The sequence below is a fragment of the Ictalurus furcatus genome, chromosome 25, assembly GCF_023375685.1.
Source record: "Ictalurus furcatus strain D&B chromosome 25, Billie_1.0, whole genome shotgun sequence".
Classification (NCBI taxonomy): domain Eukaryota; kingdom Metazoa; phylum Chordata; class Actinopteri; order Siluriformes; family Ictaluridae; genus Ictalurus; species Ictalurus furcatus.
This window is the reverse complement of record NC_071279.1, coordinates 10167737-10178939: the sequence shown is the minus strand read 5'-3', so window position 1 is coordinate 10178939 and position 11203 is coordinate 10167737. Positions and strand designations below refer to the sequence as shown.

Here is an 11203-nt window from a genome sequence, read left to right as displayed (position 1 = left end):
TAGTTTAACTACTACAATCCAAAGCTAGTGGTAGTTTTCTTTTTTTCTTAGATAATCTTTGAGATAATCTTTGTAAGTAGGATCAACTTGTGTGGTGCGTGGATAAACACTACAGCATATGCTACCATAACTTAAATAGTGTACATGGACCTACAACCCTTATTGTTTTGTGTGTGACTCAGGTGACATTTTAAATCATGACCAGATGGAATACAGAGGAGCACAGAGTGGACAAATGGGAAAATTTATACATTGGCCACTGGGGGCAGTATTTGTGAAGAGTGCTTGGACCCTGCAGACTGCCTCTTGCAGCTTTATGTATGTATGTATGTATGTATGTATGCATGTATGTATGTATTATTATTATTATTATTATTATTATTATTATTATTAGCATTAGTAGTAGTAGTAGTAATATTGTTATTGTTGTTTCCTTGCTGCTTTTATTTCATGTTAAGCTCATCTTTCAGTTAACCTTAGTAGGCAAGCTGTGTGGTGTGTGGTGCATGGATACACCCCCCCCCCCCCCCCCCCACGCAATTTGTGTGTAAAGTTTTCTCTGCATATTTATTAGCAAAGAATTTGCAGGTGATTTTTTTTTTTTACCTAGGGTTTGATCAAGGAACTGCAGGAGTCATGTTGTGTAAGATGTTACTAAACCTGCAGATCAGGTTTTGTTTTGTGTCTGACTCAGGAGACGTTTTAAATCATATACAGACTTGAATACAGAGGAGCACCGAGCGGACAAACACAGGAAACTAATGTTATTCTTGCTTCAGGTAAGTCAATGAAGAGCCCTGTTTTTTTTTAAAAAAGAAACCTCATTGTAACAGAGCTGGAGATATTGCTTTAACTAGGGATCTTAAAAATGTCAATTTGAACTGTCAACGGAGTCAAAGAACCAAAGCTGTAGCAAATCATTTTCTATTAGGCAGGAGCCGATTACTTCCACATCTGACTCTTCTATCGTACATCTTTTTAAATAAAATCAACCAATTAAAAGGATTATGAAATTAGCTTCTAATGGACAAGAATTTTTCTTGAAAGAGAACTAATGTAGTATTCAGAATCAGTGTAGGCTTTAAATTTTGTAGTATACACAGATTTAACAGGGAGGACAATATGTTGGGCATTCCCTAATGATGATGTAATGCTGTATTCAAAATGTGCTGACTGGCTAAGGGCCATGAAAAAGTATTTGCCCCCTTCCCTTATTTCCTCTTTTTTGTATATTTGTAACACTACAGTGTCCTTCACTAATATTGGCACCCTTGGAAACTATGAAGGAAGGAAGCAAGGAAGGCTGTGAAAAATTGTCTTTATTGTTTAAACTTTTGATATTTTATTTTTTAAAAATCACAAAAATACTCGGCTCTCATTGATATCAAATGACCTTGCAAACATAACACAGGTTTAGTAAAAAAAAAAAACAAACAAAAAAAAACACATCTTTGTTAAATATAGCTGTGCAACAACTATTGACACCCCTATGAATTCATATGAGAAAAATATATTTGAAGTATATTCCCATTGATATTAAAAATAATTTTTTGTACATCTGGGTGACTAGGAACAGGAAATTGTACAACCATGACTTCCTGTTTCACAGGGGTATAAATATGAGGTAACACATAGGCCATATTCCCTTAGTCATTCACCACAATAGGTAAGACCAAGGAATATAGCTGTGATGTGCACCAAAATGGCAAGTGGTTATAAGAAAATAGCACAAGCATTGATAATGCCCGTTTCCACCATCAGGGCAATAATTAAGAAGTTCCAGTCAACTAGAAATGTTATTAATCAACCTGGAATTGGACTTGTGTCTATATCGTCTCAACACACTGTAAAAATAATGGTTCATGTGGCCAAAAATCTCCAAGGATCACAGCTGGAGAATTGCAGAAATTAGTTGTGTCTTGGGGTCAGAAAATCTCCAAAACTACAATCTGAAGTCACCTACATCACCACAAGTTGCTTGGAAGGGTTTCAAGAAAAAAGCCTCTACTCTCATCCAAAAACAATGGTCAGATCCAAAAATCTATTGTCAGATGAAACCAAAATAGAGCCTTTTGGTAATAAACACTAGAAGTGGTTTTGGCGCACGCAGAGAGGTAGCCATATGGAAAAGTACCTCATACCCACGGTTAAATATGGTGGAGGCTCTTTAATGTTTCTGCCAGAGGACCTGGAACTTTTGTTAGGATACATGGCATCATAGACTCTATCAAATATCAACAGATATTAAATGAAAACCTGACTGCCTCTGCCAGAAAGCTTAAAATGGGCCATGGTTGGATCTTCCAGCAGGACAATGATTAAAAACATACATCAAAATCAACACAGAAATGGTTTACTGACCACAAAATCAAGGTCCTGCTATGGACATCCCAGCCCCCTGAGTTGAAACCCATACAAAACCTGTGGGGTGAACTGAAGAGGAGAGTCCACCAGCATGGACCTCGAAATTTGAAAGAGAGAGAGATCTGGAGAGATTCTGTGTGGAGGAAGAGTCTCAGATCCCTTGCCATGTATTTTCCAACCTCATCAGGCATTAAAGGAGAAGACTCAGAGCTGTTATCTTGGCAAAGGGAGGTAGCACAAAGTATTGACTAAAAGGGTGCCAATAATTGTTGCACACCTTTATTTTTTATTTTTATATTTTTGAGAGCAGAGAATTTTTGTGAATTTATTTAACAAAAGATCAAAAGGTTAAACAATAAAGATAATTTTTCACAGCCTTCATTACTCATATTTATAATATTTAGTGAAGGGCACTGTAAATGCTCACACATCATGATTCCGGATTAAACTCATTTTAAAATGTTAAATGTTTTTAAATAAGTATTTTTGCAAGTGAAATGAGTAAGTGTACATATATTTAATACTGATACATTATTTTACAGCTAGAAGCTAAGGGTTGATCAAATGAACTACTGTATTAATACTTAATTACAGTAGAGTAAGCAATGCATGGGAGGGCAATTTTGTGTGTTTATAGTTTGTTTATTTAATTTCTTTTTCCTGTAGATTTTATGTTGCATTTTTTGTGTCATGTGCATATCAGTGGGCATTGAACAGGTAAGTAGATCCACTGTTTCATGAAATAAAAATGCTTGCTTATTTACTTACTGACTGAGGGACTTGACTGACTGACTTATTTGCTTGCTTATTGTGAGGTCCAAAAGTCTGATGTCACATTGAAAATCTGCGATTTCTTTAAGTTTTAGAATCTTGAACAATCAAACCCCCCCCCCCCCCCCCCCCGAAAAAAAGGAAAAGTGCAACATCTTGATTATTCAATTTTCAAGATGTTGCGCAATTTCTAAGTCATTATTTAAATTTAAGCAAACTTGTGATATTGACCATTATACATTATACAGTTAACACCATTATACAAAAGATCAGATTTTTCATGAGTCTTGCCCCTTCCATTTAAGCATGTGTTAGATGACATGCTGATGGATTTGATCTAACATGAGTCATCAGACTTTACACAGACTTATGGAGTCCATGTCAGCTCGAGTGCAAACTGTCAGTAAAGCATAAAGGGAACGTACCAAATACTAACAAATTCTGAAATCCATGTGAATATTTCTAAGATTATGCTTTTCACAAGCTGTTACTGATAATATCATTTGTATTAAATTGAAAAAGAATGCCAAACAAACACATTTTCACTAGTGTTCTTACACTTCTGGACCACACTGTACTTACTTTTTCCTTCCTTCCTTCTATCCTCCCTTATTTACTCATGTTTGTATTTACCAGATAAGTAAAGTAGTAAAGTATTTATCGATTACATCTCACACAATTTCTTAAGTATTAAAATTATGAATAAAATGAATAGTATTTCATATTGCGTATATGAGTTACAGCTGTAAAGCTTAGCACCTTTTCTGCCATTTCTAGCATTTTTTATTATACATTTAATTATTTAAAAACAAACCATTTTTGATTTATTAAAATCAATTCTAAACTCTAAGATGTACGACAGATAATTATCCTCATCTTCTATTTTATTTCATTTATTAATTTAATGTTTTTATTGCAAGTATACTGTAATACTGTAATCCTAATTCTTTCTGTCAGGAAATGCAAACATGGGACAAAGATAACCGTTTCATTTCCAATAAAAAAAGGTAACCAGATTTTCTTTCTGAATTTAGTCCAAAGTAGTGTTCGGCTACTGTTGTATTTTAAACCTGAAGGCCCATTCACGCAAACAATATATTTCATGTATATGTTTCATGTATATTTAAAATAATATATGAAAGTATATATGCATAAAAATAATAATGAAAAATAAAACCGTTGTGTATAAATGTAGTGCAGGCTGGAACATTACAAGAAAAAATATGAATGTAAAAACTATTGGTATAAAAAAAAATAAACTGTGGTCATAGAAATAAAATATATACAGCCCCCTTCAAAAGTATTGGAACAGAAAGACCAGTTGTTTTGTTTTTGCTATACATTGAAGACATTTGTTAGATCAGAAATTTCAGCTTTTTTTATTTCCTGATATTTACACATAAGATGTGTTAAATAATTTTGATGATTGCACCTTTGATGGCAGACCACCCAAGTTTTAGGTGAGCAAATAATATTAGAACAGATAGTCTTAAAGGAAATTTTGGAAATTTTGGTTGCATATCCCTTGCTTGCATTCCTCGTTTGAGTTGATTTTCCAGGTTTGTACTGCAGCTTATTTCAGTTGTATTTTGTTTTGGGAGGTTTCTCCTTTCAGTTTCCTCTTCAGGAGGTGAAATGCTGCTCAACTGGGTTAAAGTCTGGTGATTGAGCAGTCCAAAACCTTTCACTTTTTTTCCCCCTGATGAAGTCCTTAGTTGTTTTGACAATGTGTTTTGGGTCATTGTCTTGCTGCATGATGAAGTTCTTCCTAATTAGACTGGATGCATTTATCTGTAAATTGACAGATAAAGATTAACGAGCCTGTTCCAGAAGCAGCTCTGCAAGCCCAATCCATGACACTACATTTACAGCATCTGGCAGACACTTTTATCCAGAGCAACTTACATTTATTTCATTTATACATTTGAGCAGTTGAGGGTTAAGGGCATTGCTCAAGGGCCTCAACTCACGACCTTCTGATCAGTAGCCCAACGTCTTAATCACTGAGCTACCACTGCCACTACCTGTTTTGGCTCATGAGCAGATCCTTTCTTTCTTCACACTTTGGCCTTTCCATCATTTCAGCAGAGGTTAATCTTGGTTGCAGACCGTTTGTGGCTCATCTCTGCATTTCTTTGTCAATTCCAATCTGGCTTTCCAGTTGTTACTGCTGATGAGTGGTTTGCATCTTGTGGTATATTTCTGCTCTCAAAGTCTCTTTCAAATGGTGGATTGTGATACTGTCACCCCTGCCATGTGGAGGTTGTTGCTGATTTTATCAATGTCTGACTGTTGGTGATGTTTTTCATCAACTGCTGCTGTTTTTCTTGGTCAACCTGTTTGAGTTGGTAGTACACCAGTGGTTTCTTTCTTTTACAGGACATTCCAAATTGTATTGCTATGGCCAATGCTTGAGTAGTGGCTCTGATTGATTTTCCCTCTTTTCTCAGCTTCAAAATGGCTTGGTTTTCTCCCATAGACAGCTCTCTGGTCATAATATTGATCTATCCTTTTTAACAATAAATGCAGTCTTCACAGGTAAAACCTAGAGCTCAAACCAAGAGCAGATACTCGGAGCTATTAATGGTTTAAACAGCCAATCCAGCAGGGTACACCTGGGCAACAAGAACCACCTGTCAGACAATTGTTTCAGTATTTTTGATCACTTGAGCAATGGGTGGGTTCAAACAACATGTTCTAAGTTGTTTAACACATCTTGTTGTATATATCAGGAAATTAAACTTGAAATTTGGCTCTATTTTCTCATATTCATCTTTTGAGCTCAAACCAAGTGTATTCACTGTAGAGAAAAAAAACGAACTGGCCTTGCTGTTCCAATGCTTTTGGAGGGGACTGTATATGCTTATATGGCCAAAAGTATGTGGACACATGGCCATCACAACCATATGTGCTTGGTCCACCTTTGCTGTTATAGTAACCCCCATTCTTCTGGGAAGTATTTCCACCAGCTTTTGAAATGTGGCTGTGAAGATTTGTCCATTCAGACACAAGAGCATCAGTGAGGTCAGGCACTGAAAAGTCAGGTGAGGAGGCCTGGCAAGTAGTCAGCATTTCAGTTCATCCCAAAGGTGTTCAGTGAGGTTGAGGTCAGGGCTCTGTGAAGGTCACTAAAATTCTTCCACACATACCATGGCAAACCATGTCTTTATGGACCTCACATTGCACACAGGGACACTCTCGTGCTGTTGCTATCATGCTGGAACAGGTTTGGGCCCAATATTTCCAGTAAAAGAAATGTTAATGCTATAGCATACTGAACAATTCTGTGCTTCCAACATTTTGGGAAGGCTCACATATGGCTGTGGGTACAGGATATCACAGAGTTAGAATGTTCTGTCTGTAATGCTCCTGTACCATTTACCAGACTTTTGTAAGTGTAAACAGTGAGTGAGCAGGATGAGAAGGATCCCTGATGACACTGTTAGCGCATCTGCAGACTCTCCTGCAATGAGGGGAGATTTGTCCCTATAATTTTTCTGGGCTGTCCTGAGCATGTGCTCAGATAACTTCCTGTTCTGTACAGTTACCAAACCACATGACAATGCAGCGAGTTAGGATGGTCTCTACTATAGAAGCTTCTGAGGTTCACCAGTGACATGATGAATTTCCTCAGCCTTCTCAGCCCCTGCTGTGCTTACTTAGCCAGCTGTGCCATGTTCTGTGACCAGGATAGGTCCTCACTGATATGGACACCCAGAAACTTGTCTGCCTCACTCTGTCTGCCTTGGAGCCTCTGATCAGCAGGGGCATGTGTTGTCTCTTCAGTCACTTCAGGTCTGCAACCATCTCTTTGGTCTTGGGGTCTTTCTGATGTTTAGGGTCAGATTGTTGTTCTCATTGTAGCCTGTGATCAGGTTAATGACTGTTGAATCGCCTGCAAATTTAATGATGGTGTTAATTATATGGATGGCAACATAGTCATGGGTGAAGTGTGTGAAAAGCACTGGGCTGAGGACACAATCTTGCGGGAGCATGTGTTCATTATTAGTGTCAGAGAGTTACTTGCCAAGGTGGACCATCTGGAGCCTTCAAGTGAGGAAATCTCAGATCCAGTTGCACATGATGGAGGCCAAGGTCATTTAGCCTAGTTGTTAGTTAGCCTAATTGTATTAAAGGCTGAGCTATAGTCAGTGAAAAGCATTCTGACATAGCTATCCTATTTTTTTTTATTATTATTATTTTTTACAGGTGGGAGAGAGTTGTGTGGCTTTTGTGCTTGTATCCTCAATGGATCTGTTTATCTATATGTAAATTGTAAGAGTTGGAGAGTTGCACTGATACTGTAGTCTATGATACAGTCTGTGAAAGGCCTTGCCACATTTTTCTGGTGTTATCCATGGTGCAATGCTTCTCTAATCTTTGCTTGTACAGGTTTTTGGCATCTTTTATGCTCATAGAAATATCATACCTTGTTTGTTTGTAAGCTTTGGCATCTCCAGATCTAAAAGCCACAGAGCGAGCATGTAAGCTGGACCGGGCCTGGGCACTGATCCAAGGCTTCTGGTTGGAACAAGTGTAAATGGTTTTCCTCGGCATAATGTTTTCTATGCATGTGCTGATGTAGGCTGTCACAGTGGATGCACACGGCACTCCTCAATGTTAACTGCAGAGTCTTGTTGTGTGACAGCTGTCCTAAAAATGGTCCACTCAGCAAGTGCAAAGCAGTCCTTCAGGACAAGTTTCTTCAGACAAAAATCTGATCACTTTACTTGTAGTGTGCTTTGTTTCAGCATTTGCATGTATGCTTGGTATTAAAAGTGAGTGGCATGGTCTGAGCGTCCTAGTTTAGCCAGCTTTCTGTGAAATTAAAAACAATGCTGTTTTTGTATTCCCATTGTGTCACGGTAAAGGCTCTTAACTCATCAATTTTGTTTGAGCACGTCAGCCAGCAGTAGGCTCAGTAGAGGCAGAATGTTAGCTCAAGCCTTTATCCTAGCATGTAATCCTATTCTCTTGCTTCTTCTACCCTTCTCTTAGTTTAGGTAAGATGGAATGATGTACTGTTGGGGAATCAACACATGCTCTGTGATTATATCAGCCATTTCCTGCTCGAAATACAATTCTATTTAAAATGAAACTTTTGTAAATTAACTTTTGTAAAATAAATTTGTTCGCAAACTGCTTCCTCTCCTTTACTGCCATTTCTACAGCCAATTGGAGGCTGCATAAAGTACACACCACTTAAATCAGGTGTTTATAGATTAAGCCTATTGTTAAGATGCATGTAACAGGCTTATGCATTATGATCGGTATTCACTTCACCTGATGTCTAGTGTATTTATTTGATATTTGGAAACCATATCCTCAGTCTTTACAAATGATTGCATTTCTGTATATACTGTAAGTACATGCAAAGCAATGTCAGAAGCTGCAGGTTGTGGGTGTTTACTATGTTGTTGCTAGGTGTTTGCTCAGGTATTTTCATTTGAAATATTATTCAGAAATTAATGGTTAATACTGTACTGGGTTTTCTTCCCTAACAGAAGGACCTCAGTGAACAGGAACTTCACTTCATTATGAGAATCCTATCCATTGGATTGGTGGATGCTGACCCTGACATTCTGCACCACTTAAAAGAGTACAGAGATATTTACATGACTTCAGTTTGAGAATGACATCCTCATCCATAAGACACGCTGCTGGGCTAACACAACAGTCATGGCACTTCCTTTCTGTCTAGACAGAGAGCACTTCATAACAATAGTCCAGTACATGAATGACATTTTGTGTTATATTAGAGCAGGCAGGAGATTTCACATTCTGCATCATGTAAATGGTACTAGAACTTAAAAATGTGCACTCAATATCTCACTTTTAGCAATGTATTTTTTAGAAAACAGCACAAATTAAAAAAAAAAAGTCATACATACAATTTGTTGATGAACACAAAAATGCAAAGTAAGTGCATGAAAAATTCACACACACACATTACCTCTCTTTCATTAGCTTTCTTAATGAAACAACTAAATAGTAAATACTATATTAATAAACAACTATATTTAACTTGATTTCTAATGTGTCTGAAAGCTCTTTAATGGCTTAACTGATGTGTTTTGTACCAATTATAAGCATGCATGATTTCCACTGTATCAAAACTATGCTTGTCTGGGAATAAAGGGACAATTGCCATTTACTGTTTGTAAAGTGATGCTTTAAAATGAGTTATTTGTATTTCATCATATTTTAATACCCATAATTACACTGTTTTTCACTGAACCCATATTTAGCATACCTGTGCACTCAGATCAACAGGTCATTGATGATAAGAAAAAGCTCCCCTTGATTGGAGATTACTTACTGTATATTTTTGAGTCTGTAATGTTAATGGAGGAATTTTTTGGTATGGCATTTAGAAATTACACCAGATCTCTGAGAGCAGCTATTATTATGTGTTTTTGGGTTTGATTATCTGAAACCTGTTATTCCTGTTATATACGCTAATAGAGCTATTGTACGTTTACATAATGTAATGTTGTATGTTGTCTGTACGTAGTTTTACCTTTTACATTTACATCACCATCGTGTCATATGCAGAAATGTACATATATCTGTAACAAAGCAAATTTTGTGACAATAAATGTATAAAGCAAGTTATAGATGTATAGTTATATAATAATGTCGCAGGATGTTTAAGTATTGTAGTAGCTAGTAACAGTAGCTAATGCAGCATTTAGGTTCCATATACTTATGATATAGCAGGCTGAAGGACCTGTGCAGAGAGATGCCAATCAAGTGTGCTTATTAAATTATTAAGCCACGTTCTGATAGTTTTCAGCTTGGTGTGATCCACTAGAGCTTCCCCCATGTAAATATTTAATATAATATCGAAGTTCAGAATCATAAAAACATTAACATTTTTACTGTTCTGTGGTACAAAGCGTGACCGGATTCCTACAAAACACTGCCTTATTTAAATAGTGATAGATATCTCCATCACGGGAAAACAAATTATATTAAATAATACACCAATGTTAACAACAGACCGCTTCAAATAATAATCTACAATGGTTTTGACTCTATGACGTATTTGTAGCAGTAAACAGTGCAGGAGCCTACAGAACATGCCATTCGATAATTTGTGAAATATGTGAAACCTACTTTTGCAAACTAGTCCTAGGATGTTTTGCAAATCTTCACAATCTTGATGTCAAACTATTCAGGATAGGGTAAGATTTTTTTATTTAATTATCAAAAATATATTAAGATTTGTAAACATTATGGCTGACACACTTCAATGAATTCAAAAGGGGTGGAGCTGGTTTAGCCAAATAGCTGGAACTCATGATTCATCATAGGGATTTGAACCAAACTAGAAAGACATGTTCAGTACAAGGTTTTGAAGATGACTGCAAAGGTCATTTAATGGAGGCAGAGTTAAGTTCAAATAGATGTTTCTCGGGAATCAAAAGTCTGAAATTTGAGCTGAAATTTGGTGTGCCATATCATTCTGCTAATCTGTAACTGGATTAGGCCAGGTTCAGCCATTCAGCTTTCAGTAGGGATTTCACACAACTAATGTGTCTATAGTCACAAAACTTGATAAGTATGTTTATACGTGGTCTCTTTATTGGTCTATGTAACTTGGCTAGAACTGGCAACTGGGGGCTATTTGTAAAGAGTGCTTGGACCATGAAGATCACCACTTGTGGCTATATTTCAAGCTTGGTTAAGCTTGGATGAGCTTTCTGATCTTGAAACATGAATAAATCATCCTTATTTGATGATCTGTGGTAAAGAGCCACCTGTTTTTGTCATCACTCAGGTTATATCCCTCACACAATCCATTTATAAGAAACACCTTTTTGTTTGCCTATGAATTCTGGAAAGATCTAGAAAATTAAGTGCTATGAACAGTCACATTTTCCAATATAAATCTCTTTAGCACGTTACTTGGATCTCTCTGGCAAGCTCTTTCTAAGTGCTTTCATCTCGAAAGGAAGAAAGTTGATATTAGCTGACCTCCAAAAATTGTTGTAATTTGCTATACTAGCAAGAACAGTAACATGATCATAATAACACAGCCCTTGATCTAGGAGGATATATAACA

The 11203-nt window shown here is 36.7% G+C and overlaps 1 long non-coding RNA gene across 1 annotated transcript; it reads left to right on the top strand.

Moving 5' to 3' along the window:
• The first annotated feature begins 554 nt into the window (after positions 1 to 554).
• LOC128601422 (uncharacterized) lies at positions 555 to 4657 on the top strand. The gene is made up of 3 exons (XR_008384705.1): positions 555 to 779; positions 3031 to 3081; positions 4093 to 4657. It is a non-coding gene; the product is annotated as an uncharacterized LOC128601422 (long non-coding RNA).
• Positions 4658 to 11203: the final 6546 nt, after the last annotated feature.